The sequence below is a fragment of the Castor canadensis genome, chromosome 4 (genome assembly GCF_047511655.1).
Source record: "Castor canadensis chromosome 4, mCasCan1.hap1v2, whole genome shotgun sequence".
Taxonomy (NCBI): Eukaryota; Metazoa; Chordata; class Mammalia; order Rodentia; family Castoridae; genus Castor; species Castor canadensis.
In genome coordinates this window covers 175,828,507-175,837,484 of record NC_133389.1, presented here as the reverse complement: position 1 = coordinate 175,837,484, position 8,978 = coordinate 175,828,507, and positions in this window count along the sequence as shown.

Sequence of the window (8,978 nt, the reverse complement as noted above, 5' to 3'; positions counted from 1 at the left end):
TTTATAGTCATCTAATTCTAACATCACCTAGGGAATATTTTTGAACATTTAGATCTTCTGTTTGACCAAAACAAAGGTCATTTCATTTTTTTCCTTTAGCATCCCCAAAATAGCAATGAATTTCTCTTTTTTCTTTTTTCCATTTTTTTATAAGTTCCTACCATCATTTAAAAAATTTTCAGTATTTTAATGTTTTTGATGGTACTGGAGTTTGAACTCAGAGATTCATACATGCTAGACAGGCACTCTACTTCTTGAGTCATTCCTCTATCCCTTTTTGCTCTGGATATTTTTGAGATAGGGCTCACTTATGCCCTGATGACAGGTGTGTGCCACCATCCCCAGGTTTTCTCCATTGAGATAAGAGTCTCATGGACTTTTTTGGGGGGAGGATCGGGCTGGCCTTTAACCATGATCCTACTGATTTCAGACTTCCAAATAGTTAAGATTCTGAGCAAATGGTACCCAGCTATTGGTTGGGATAGGGTCTCACAAGCACCCTGCTCTGGCTGGCCTGGAACTGTGGTCCTCCCAATCTCAGCCTTCCAAGTAGCTGGGATTACAAGCATAAGCCACTGACACCTAGCCCCACCCTCACTTTCTCTCTGTTCTTTTCCCATCAAGGAAACCAATTTTATTTCAAATCTACCTTTTATTTCTCATGAAATTTTTTCAGAGGAGATGATCAAACATGGTTCTGAAATGTGATGAGGAATTTTCTGGCCTAGTAAATTGGAAAGGATTTTGTAGCACAAGAAAAAGCAACTAAAAGAAGATATATGACAAGTTGGTGTGTGCAAGAACTCGTAGGTGATTCAGAGGGGCTGCAGCACAGAGTTCAAAGGGGATGGGTGTCACATGGGTCTTTGAAAAGGACTGGTAAGAAATTAGTTGAAAGAGGTTTGGAACACCCAGACTGTGGAGGGCCTTCAATGTCATCCTACTGACTTTGGACTTAACCCTCAAAGCAATGCAGGCTGCATGATCACATGTATGTTATGAGGAATATCACTCTGGCATCAGAGGAGCTGGAGAGCAGTCGGCTGCCTATTGTCCCAAGTTAGAGGAGGTTGCATTAAATCAGAATGGCAGTGTGGACCTGGAGTGATATAACCTGTGTGGAGAGGCAGAAGAGAAGTGGATTTAAGGGTAATTCACTGGTCAACTGGCTATTGGAGGAGAGGAAAAGGGAGACATGAAGTGATGGTGATGGGTTCTTGAGTGATGGGGCCCATGGTTGTGATACCAGGGGAGCCAGGGAACATGGGAGAGGTAGTGTGAGGAGAGAGATGTTGAGTTCAGTACTGAATGCACTGTGTTTGAGCCTTTTGTGGAAGGGTGGATCATGGGTCACTTGTACCAGATCCATGTGCAGGGCTGAAGAAACTTAGCAGAGTCCCAGGCTTACCTGTAGGACTGAGCACTGCAAGCTCTGTAGCTGATTCTTTTGCCCATGAAGTTAACAAAGAGGATGAGGAAGAAGAAATTGGATACAGAAGGCTTCCCTCATGTTTTTTGTCCTGTAAAAGCATATGAAATCTGAAGAATGTAAGCTGAGAGATGCCTGGTATTGGACACATCAAATGCAGGCCCTGAACAAGAAGCTGGTCGTCAGATCTGCACAGGGAAATGGAGAATGGTTCAGAGTTCAAATAGTTTTTATCCTCAAGGCTCAAGGAAAAGACCCTTTGGGAGAGGTGGTAATTATGTAAGATGATACAAGGCGACAAAGCTACTGGTAGTTTTAAATATTAAGATGGTTTATGAAACAAGACAGCAAAGAAACTCTCTTTCCTCATGAGATATAATCACTGTGGGCATAGCAAAGGCAGGATTAGCTAACTGGATTAAACCCGTTATCACTTCAGCATCCTGTCTTTCGTGGAACACTGAGGTTCTTGGGCTCTGGATGTCCTTCCTGAGGCCAACCCATAAACTCAGAGTTTAACCTTTTGAAACTCTTATTGTCCTTGATACTTATTGTGACTCAGTTTATCTATAGAAAAAAATTATATAACTTAGGTGAACATAGTGGCTCAAAGCTGCAATCACAACTACTCAGGAGGTGGAGATCAGGATTGAGGTTTGAGAACAGCTGGGCAAAAAGTTTGTGAGACCCCAACTCGACCAATAGCTGAGAGTGGTGAGGGATACCTGTTGTGTCAGTGATATGGACAGCACAAATAGGATGGCAGTCCAGGCCAGTGGAGCATAAAGCAAGACCCTATCTCAAAAAAAACCAGAGCAAAAAGGGCTGGTAAAGGGGCTCGAGTGGTAGAGTGCCTGCCTAGCAATCCTAAGTCCCTCATTTTAATCCCCAGTACTGCCAAAAAAGTAGGGAAAGATTTCCATAACTAGCTCTAAATATAGGCAGAGGAAAATGATGAATGGGATAGAGTATTATAACTTGAACATTATTTATGAAGCATTAAAAAAGAAAATATAGCTTTCAGGTTTCCAAATATCAACTACTGAATTTTCCTTGGAATATGTTTGGGAGTTTTCATGTAAAATAACAATTTGAAGCCAATTAAAAAGGAATATGCTATGGTTAGGTTTTAGTCCACAAAGGAGTTATAAAAAATAGGAAGTTAACAACAGCAACTAACATTATTGAACTTCTCGAATGCCCTGTATTAACTATTTTGCATATAGTAATTCATTTAATCTTCCCCAAAGCTCTGCCTGAGGTAGAGACTATCATGATTCCATTTCATAGCTGGGAAAGCAATCCCAGATTGCAAACTGGTAAGAGTCAGACCTGGGATTCAAACCCATGTGTGTTGGCATAGAAAACTGCACACGATAATGCTGAGGGAGACAAGGAAGGGCAGAAGGCAAGGGACAGAAGACAAGAATGAAGCTGAACAACTGAAAAGATGCTTCAGATAAAACCATTTTGACCAACAGGAAATTCCACAAGTGGCAGAGCTCAAAGACAAACCTGCTAACACCAGCAACTAAATTTGAACCAGTGAAGGTGGTGAGCATGAACCTGGCTTTCAATTCAAGGGCTTAAGAGAGGAAATTGGGGTTTGAACAGCAGAAGGCCAAGTCTCCAGTGTAGTTACAATCAATTAGCAACAGGCAAAAGTTACATGATGCAACCATGTGGGCGGTCACATACATTGGCTAACAAAAGCAAAATGCAGTGCTGCCTTTAAGAGTGATGGAGAGCCAGATTCAATGCAGTCCCACACAGTGAAACCTGGGGAAGAATGCAGTAAAAATGTTTAAAGGTACCGAGAAAGACCCTTAAAAAGACTAATGCCAAATTCAAATGAGAAAAGAGATAAAGATAGGAAGGGAGAATTTTCCCCTGAAATTTGCAGAGAAACTCTAGACTACAGTGCATGTGGTCAAACCATTTCAGCAGAGCTACGCTTGCATGATGTCAACTAGGTATGTGGCATGTTTGTTGGAAATATTAAAAATAAATTTCCATTAACATTGGGGATAATCTAATTTAAAGGCAACTGATATCAATGTTTCCTAAGGATTTAAACTGTCAGGTTTTTTTTTTTTTGAGTGATGCATTTAAAAATACATTTTAATAAGGAGAAATTTAATAGAGGAAATTTAATCTGTTAGAGAAGGATGTTTGCAATGTCATCATGTCACTCCTAATACTTGGTGTGGTGTCATGGACCAGGAGATGGCTTATAAATGTCTGTACAAATGGATAAATATTTGAAGGAGCATTGTCTCAACTGTTAATGCAGGGAAACACAATAAAATTTGAAGAAATCCTCTTTTTATTTAAAGAATCTGCAGCATAGAGTTAAAATTTTAAAGTATGTTTGTCTAATTTAAAAAATGAAAATGGAAAGACTAGAATGGTCAATGTAAGAATTCAGTAAATAAAACATTGAAAAGAGCAAGGTTAAAGCCAAGATGTTAAACCATATGATTTTAATGTTTTTATTATTTTGAACTTGAAGATATTTCTAAAAACAGGCAATCTCAAATAGTTCCTGTTTTTTTGCACAAATTATAAATTTGGATTAAATATGCAGGGCCAGAAGCCTCCATTAGCTTCTGCTCCAGCTCCACCAATCCCAGCTGTCCTAACCTGGTAACAGCAGGCTTGAACTTGCCTAGGCTGAATCCTGGAGGATCTGGCTTATCTTGCATTAGTCTCCTTTATTAAGGGTGAGGTAGCAGGGTAGGGTTAGGGACAATGTCTGTAAATTCTGAAACAGTCCCTGATACTGTGTCATGTTGTGCACACCAGTGTCTTCCTGTCCCTCATGGTGGAGGCCAGTCAGCCCTGAGGTTGTTTCTCCTATCCCTCTAAGGGGTTTGATCCCACTCTGCTTCAGTTCTGAACACATCCTTGAACTGCACTCCTCAGATTACCCCTGTGAGGCATTTCTGATGAATGCCTCTGACTTGCGAGGCCTCTGACTCTGACTCATAACTGATGACAAGGCCCAAGACTTCTGTTTCTATCATCTCCAACATAAAACTGGTTTACTCTGTATTGGTGCTATTGGTTTATTCTGTAACTGGTGATAGAACTGGTTTATTCTGTATTTTCAGCCTCAGGTGGAAAGAAAAGCTAGAGCTAGGTATGGAAATATTAGAGCATTTAGGGATTTCAGAGAGCTTCATTTATAAGAGGTAAAGGGAATACATTTGTATGTGAATGCAGTGACTTTCAGGAATCTTTAGCCCACGTGATCCTGGAGAGATGAAAGCAGAGCTAGAAGGCTGCTCTTCCAATTTTGAAAAGTGGAATTCTGCAACTATACGTTGGCAAATCTGATTTCAGTCCTGGGAAAGCTTCTAAAATAGAATATTAAGCAGATGGCTTGTGAGCACCAAGAAGGGGAAGCAGTGACTCATTAGGAAATGTCCTGGCAGACCTCATATCATCTTCTTGTTTTTTTAGTACATTCCTAAATTGGTGGAGCAGGAAGGAATGGGGGAATCTTTAGAAAGACTGCCTGGACTTCAACAGAGCACTTGCTAGAGACAAATGGCAGTCTAGTAGACACAATAATGAAACGTTAGGAGAATGTTGGGACAGTCGGGTGAAACTGTGGCTGGTTGACAACCACTTCTGAAAGAAATGTTGATTACTAGGTTGATGTCAACTGGAGGGAGTGCTGCAGAGAAACCTCACGTGGCTCGGCTCTTGGCTGACTTCAACATTTTATCAATTGCTTGGCTAAGGACCATAGAAGGCCACATAAAATTTGCACATGATACTAGCTTAGCCGCAAGAAGAGCTAATGTGACAGATGCAAGAACTGAGAATTCAAAATTACTTTGACGTCCAGAACACTAGGCAGAAACCAACAAGATAAAATTTAAAGAGGGCAAAAGCAGAATTCTATACTTAGAACTCCATTGGAGTAGAATATTAATGATCTGCTCAAATATCTGACCTCCCAGCCTCTTAACTGTGACTACAGATTCCAGCTACCTTGTGGCAGTGACACGCCCTTCGAATTTCCCTGGCTTTAGGTAGGAATTAAAAAAAAGTCTTTAATCAGCATTTTTCAGTCATGCTGCTAGACTAGTTCTGAAGCTATTAGAGCAATTGTTACTCATATCCAAAGTCCACAATAACTGAGCCCCTCCCTGTTATCCTGGATCCCATGGCCCTGGTTTCTCATCTCTTTGTAGCTGTGGTCCTGAATCCGCTGCTCAACCTTTGCCCATTTGTCTGTGCATGGTGATTGACAGTAGGGGAGTCAGGGAACCTTCTGCACCAGCCCGACTTCAATGATTGCTCTTGAACTTGGCTTCTTTTGGGCCTTTGTTTGTAACCTTGAAGTTTGATACAATATTTAAATATACCTCAAGTTCTCTCCTTTCGTCAGCTGGCTGTATATGTAGATTTAGGATCAAAAGCGGGAAAGCGGTCAGCTAGGTTGAGGCTGAAGAAGCACAGATGTGACCGCATTCTCCACAGAAGTAGGTATAGAGTAAGTGAAGAGAGCTGAGGATGTAGTCTAAGAGAACCCAGAGAGTTGTGCTTAGAGTAAAGGGAGCCTTCAAAAGAAATGGAGAAGTGGACACCCCAACAGCGGGAGGTGAGCCAAGAAAGTTGAAATTACACATGGCAACGATAAGGGCAGGTTTCAGGAGTTGCAACTGATCAATGGTGCTAAATGCTGCCACATGTCAAATGAGATCAAAGACCTAAACTATTTCAACCGGACTTAGCAAAACCCAGCTCATCCATGATGTTGCAAATGCAGCTTTTAGGGGAGGGGGGAGAAAACTTGATTGCCAAAGATCAAGAGGGAAGAAGTTTGAGAAAAGGAGATGGAAGGGTCACCTATACATTTTTATAAGGGAAGGAAAATGATGAAGAGCTGGATGAGGGGGGTGTGTGCATGCACTTGCTGTTGCTTAGGTGTGGAAGGGAAAATGAATGCCATTAGAAGGAGAAAGAGATTCTTAAAAAACATGCTTTGATGGAAGACAATCCTTACACAGCCATGCCCATTGCTTCCCCATTGTTCTTCTCCATCCTGTCTTCCTCTTTCCATCCCCTTCTCTTTGGCATCAGGGCCCATGCCTTACATTTTTCTATATGAACACGACAACTATCACAGTTTGTTGTCGTGACTATTTTCAGTAATAGGTTATGCTTGGATTGAGGCATGAGCTGTTGTCGAGTAGGGGCTATTCAGAATGAATACTGGAAATAGAATTATAGTGACTTAATCACTGAGCTCTGTGTGAGACACTAAGAGAAATACTTAAAGGGAGATGGGTGCTAAATAGGGTGTTCCTTGAGGCAAAGATAAACTCCAGATGGATGAGGGTTCAGGAAAGCATGTTACTTGTGGAAACTTCAGAGGAGTTGGGATATTTTCTTCAACAGATAATAGTAGACTGTACGAGGAAGGCAGATCAGGCTTGTGCCATGGTTCTGTGAGGGCACGCTCTGAGACCAAGCATGCAAATCACGTGCAACTGAATTTAGTTTGATGACAAAGTAGCCACACTAATTCTCTAAATTGTGACCTCCCTTTTGCTGGAAGCAGGAGCCAAGTGAGCTGGAACCAGAGAAGAGATGGCCCCACATAGTATCAACATGATTTTAAATTCTTGCTTAAACATTCAGAAAAAGTTCTGATAATATTCTTACTGGATTGCCTTGGTCTATCCTTAAGGTGGCCCAGGAAATGGAATGAGCTGATATCTAGATCAGGTTCCATCCCTAACATTTGCTTTCTTCAAACTGGTGGAAACCCTCAATCAGGTGGGTCTTGGGGATGGAGGAATGGAGAAATGGGCTTGGGAAAGGCAGTCAGCAAAATGCACTTTGCAACTTGATTCTCTGAGGCATTGTTTGTTACAAAGGAGAACTCATGCTGAAGGCTCAAGAAGGAAAAGAACCAAGCAAGTCTTTGAGTATCCTTAATATTTAAAACACATTCCTTAAACACTTTAAGTGTTGCTTCCCTGAACACTGGTTAGTGGAATTTCTCTCCCTACATTTCTTTCCTATTCTTTTCATTTTCTTCTTCTTTTAGTTCATCTTTTCTTTCTTCCCTCTGTCTCTCACAGCCCTAAATGAGGTGTAGAATGAAGTGAGGTAGAATAGAGTGGGTATAGCTAAGAGGTGAAGAAGGTGTTCCACATTTTCTGATTATACCACTTAAAAACTGCAGTACTGGGTTTGAATTCAGGGCTTTGCTCTGGCTAGCCAGGTACTCTACCACTTAACCTATGCCCCCAGCCCTTCTTGCATTAGGTCTGTTTGAAGAGGGTCTCACTGTTTATGCCCAGGCTGGCCGGGACCATGATCTTCTTATTTATGCTTCCTACATAGCTAGAATGACAGGCTTGAACCACTGTGCCCCACTTTTATTGGTTGAGGTGGGGACTCAAACTTTTTGCCTTGAGCTGGTCTTGAACCAAGTATTCTTGCCTCCCAAGTGAGCCACCATACTCAGTGCAAAAGTTCTTCTTGGAACTTTTGGAATCTGTGGGTAATATTTTACCTTTTTATTAAGAGTATTACTCTTAATAAAATCAATTATAATTCTTTCTCCTTCACTCATTCAACACATACTTATTGAACCTTTGCTCTAGACTGTGGGGCCACTGATGAGGTGGAGTGGACCTCACTTTGTGACCAGAATTAAACCATTTTAACACAGGCACAAGGCAAAGAATTGCATATGGTTTTCATTAACTTTTGATGGCATAAGTGATAGGAGAAAAAAACCCATGAACTGTTATGACTGTTACCTTTGGACTTTTTACTGACCCAACTTTGCTTACTCCATCAACCAAAGGTCCATATTTTAATTACTGGAAGTCTACAGCCTTAGCCTGCAGAAGCATGTGGCCTAGTTCATTGCCACTCCCACTCTTGGTGCAGAACTCCATTGCATGCCTACCCAGTTCTCTTCTGACCCTAGGCAATAGGATCAGTGAACAATAGGCTGAGTCCAGGAGGAACCAGAAGTGCCAAAACGTTTGGAGGTGAGGCAAAGACCGACCACATATGAGTAATGTGGCCATTTCTCTTTTTGGTTGGGGAAGAAAATCAGTTCTTCACTTCACTTCCCCAATTGGCATCCACAGCTCTGCTGTTCTCGTGATTCTTAGGGGTAAATGTTGCAAAAATATTTTTAAGTTCTGCAAATTTTTATGCTTGATGGAATTGCCTTCTGTTTTTTCCCCAAGAAAGATTTTGGCAAACGCATGTTTATTGGGCTAAGTGCCACAAACAAGTATCGATGTAAGAAAAATCAGTAAAATTAAGCACATTTTCTACTTAAAAGTCCACTCCACTTTTTACTTTTTCTTTTTAATTAAGAATATTAAGCTGTTCGTGCACATGATTTTGTTTTTCTTAGCTTAGGTCTTTCTTTGGACACCGAATTAGGCCTGATTCTAGAAGGTAAAGTGTATGGAAACATGGGGGGACTGTAACTTTACAAATAGCTACATGGCCGTGTTCTGTAACTTCCTTAATAAAGATCCATCATGAAGAGTCGTCA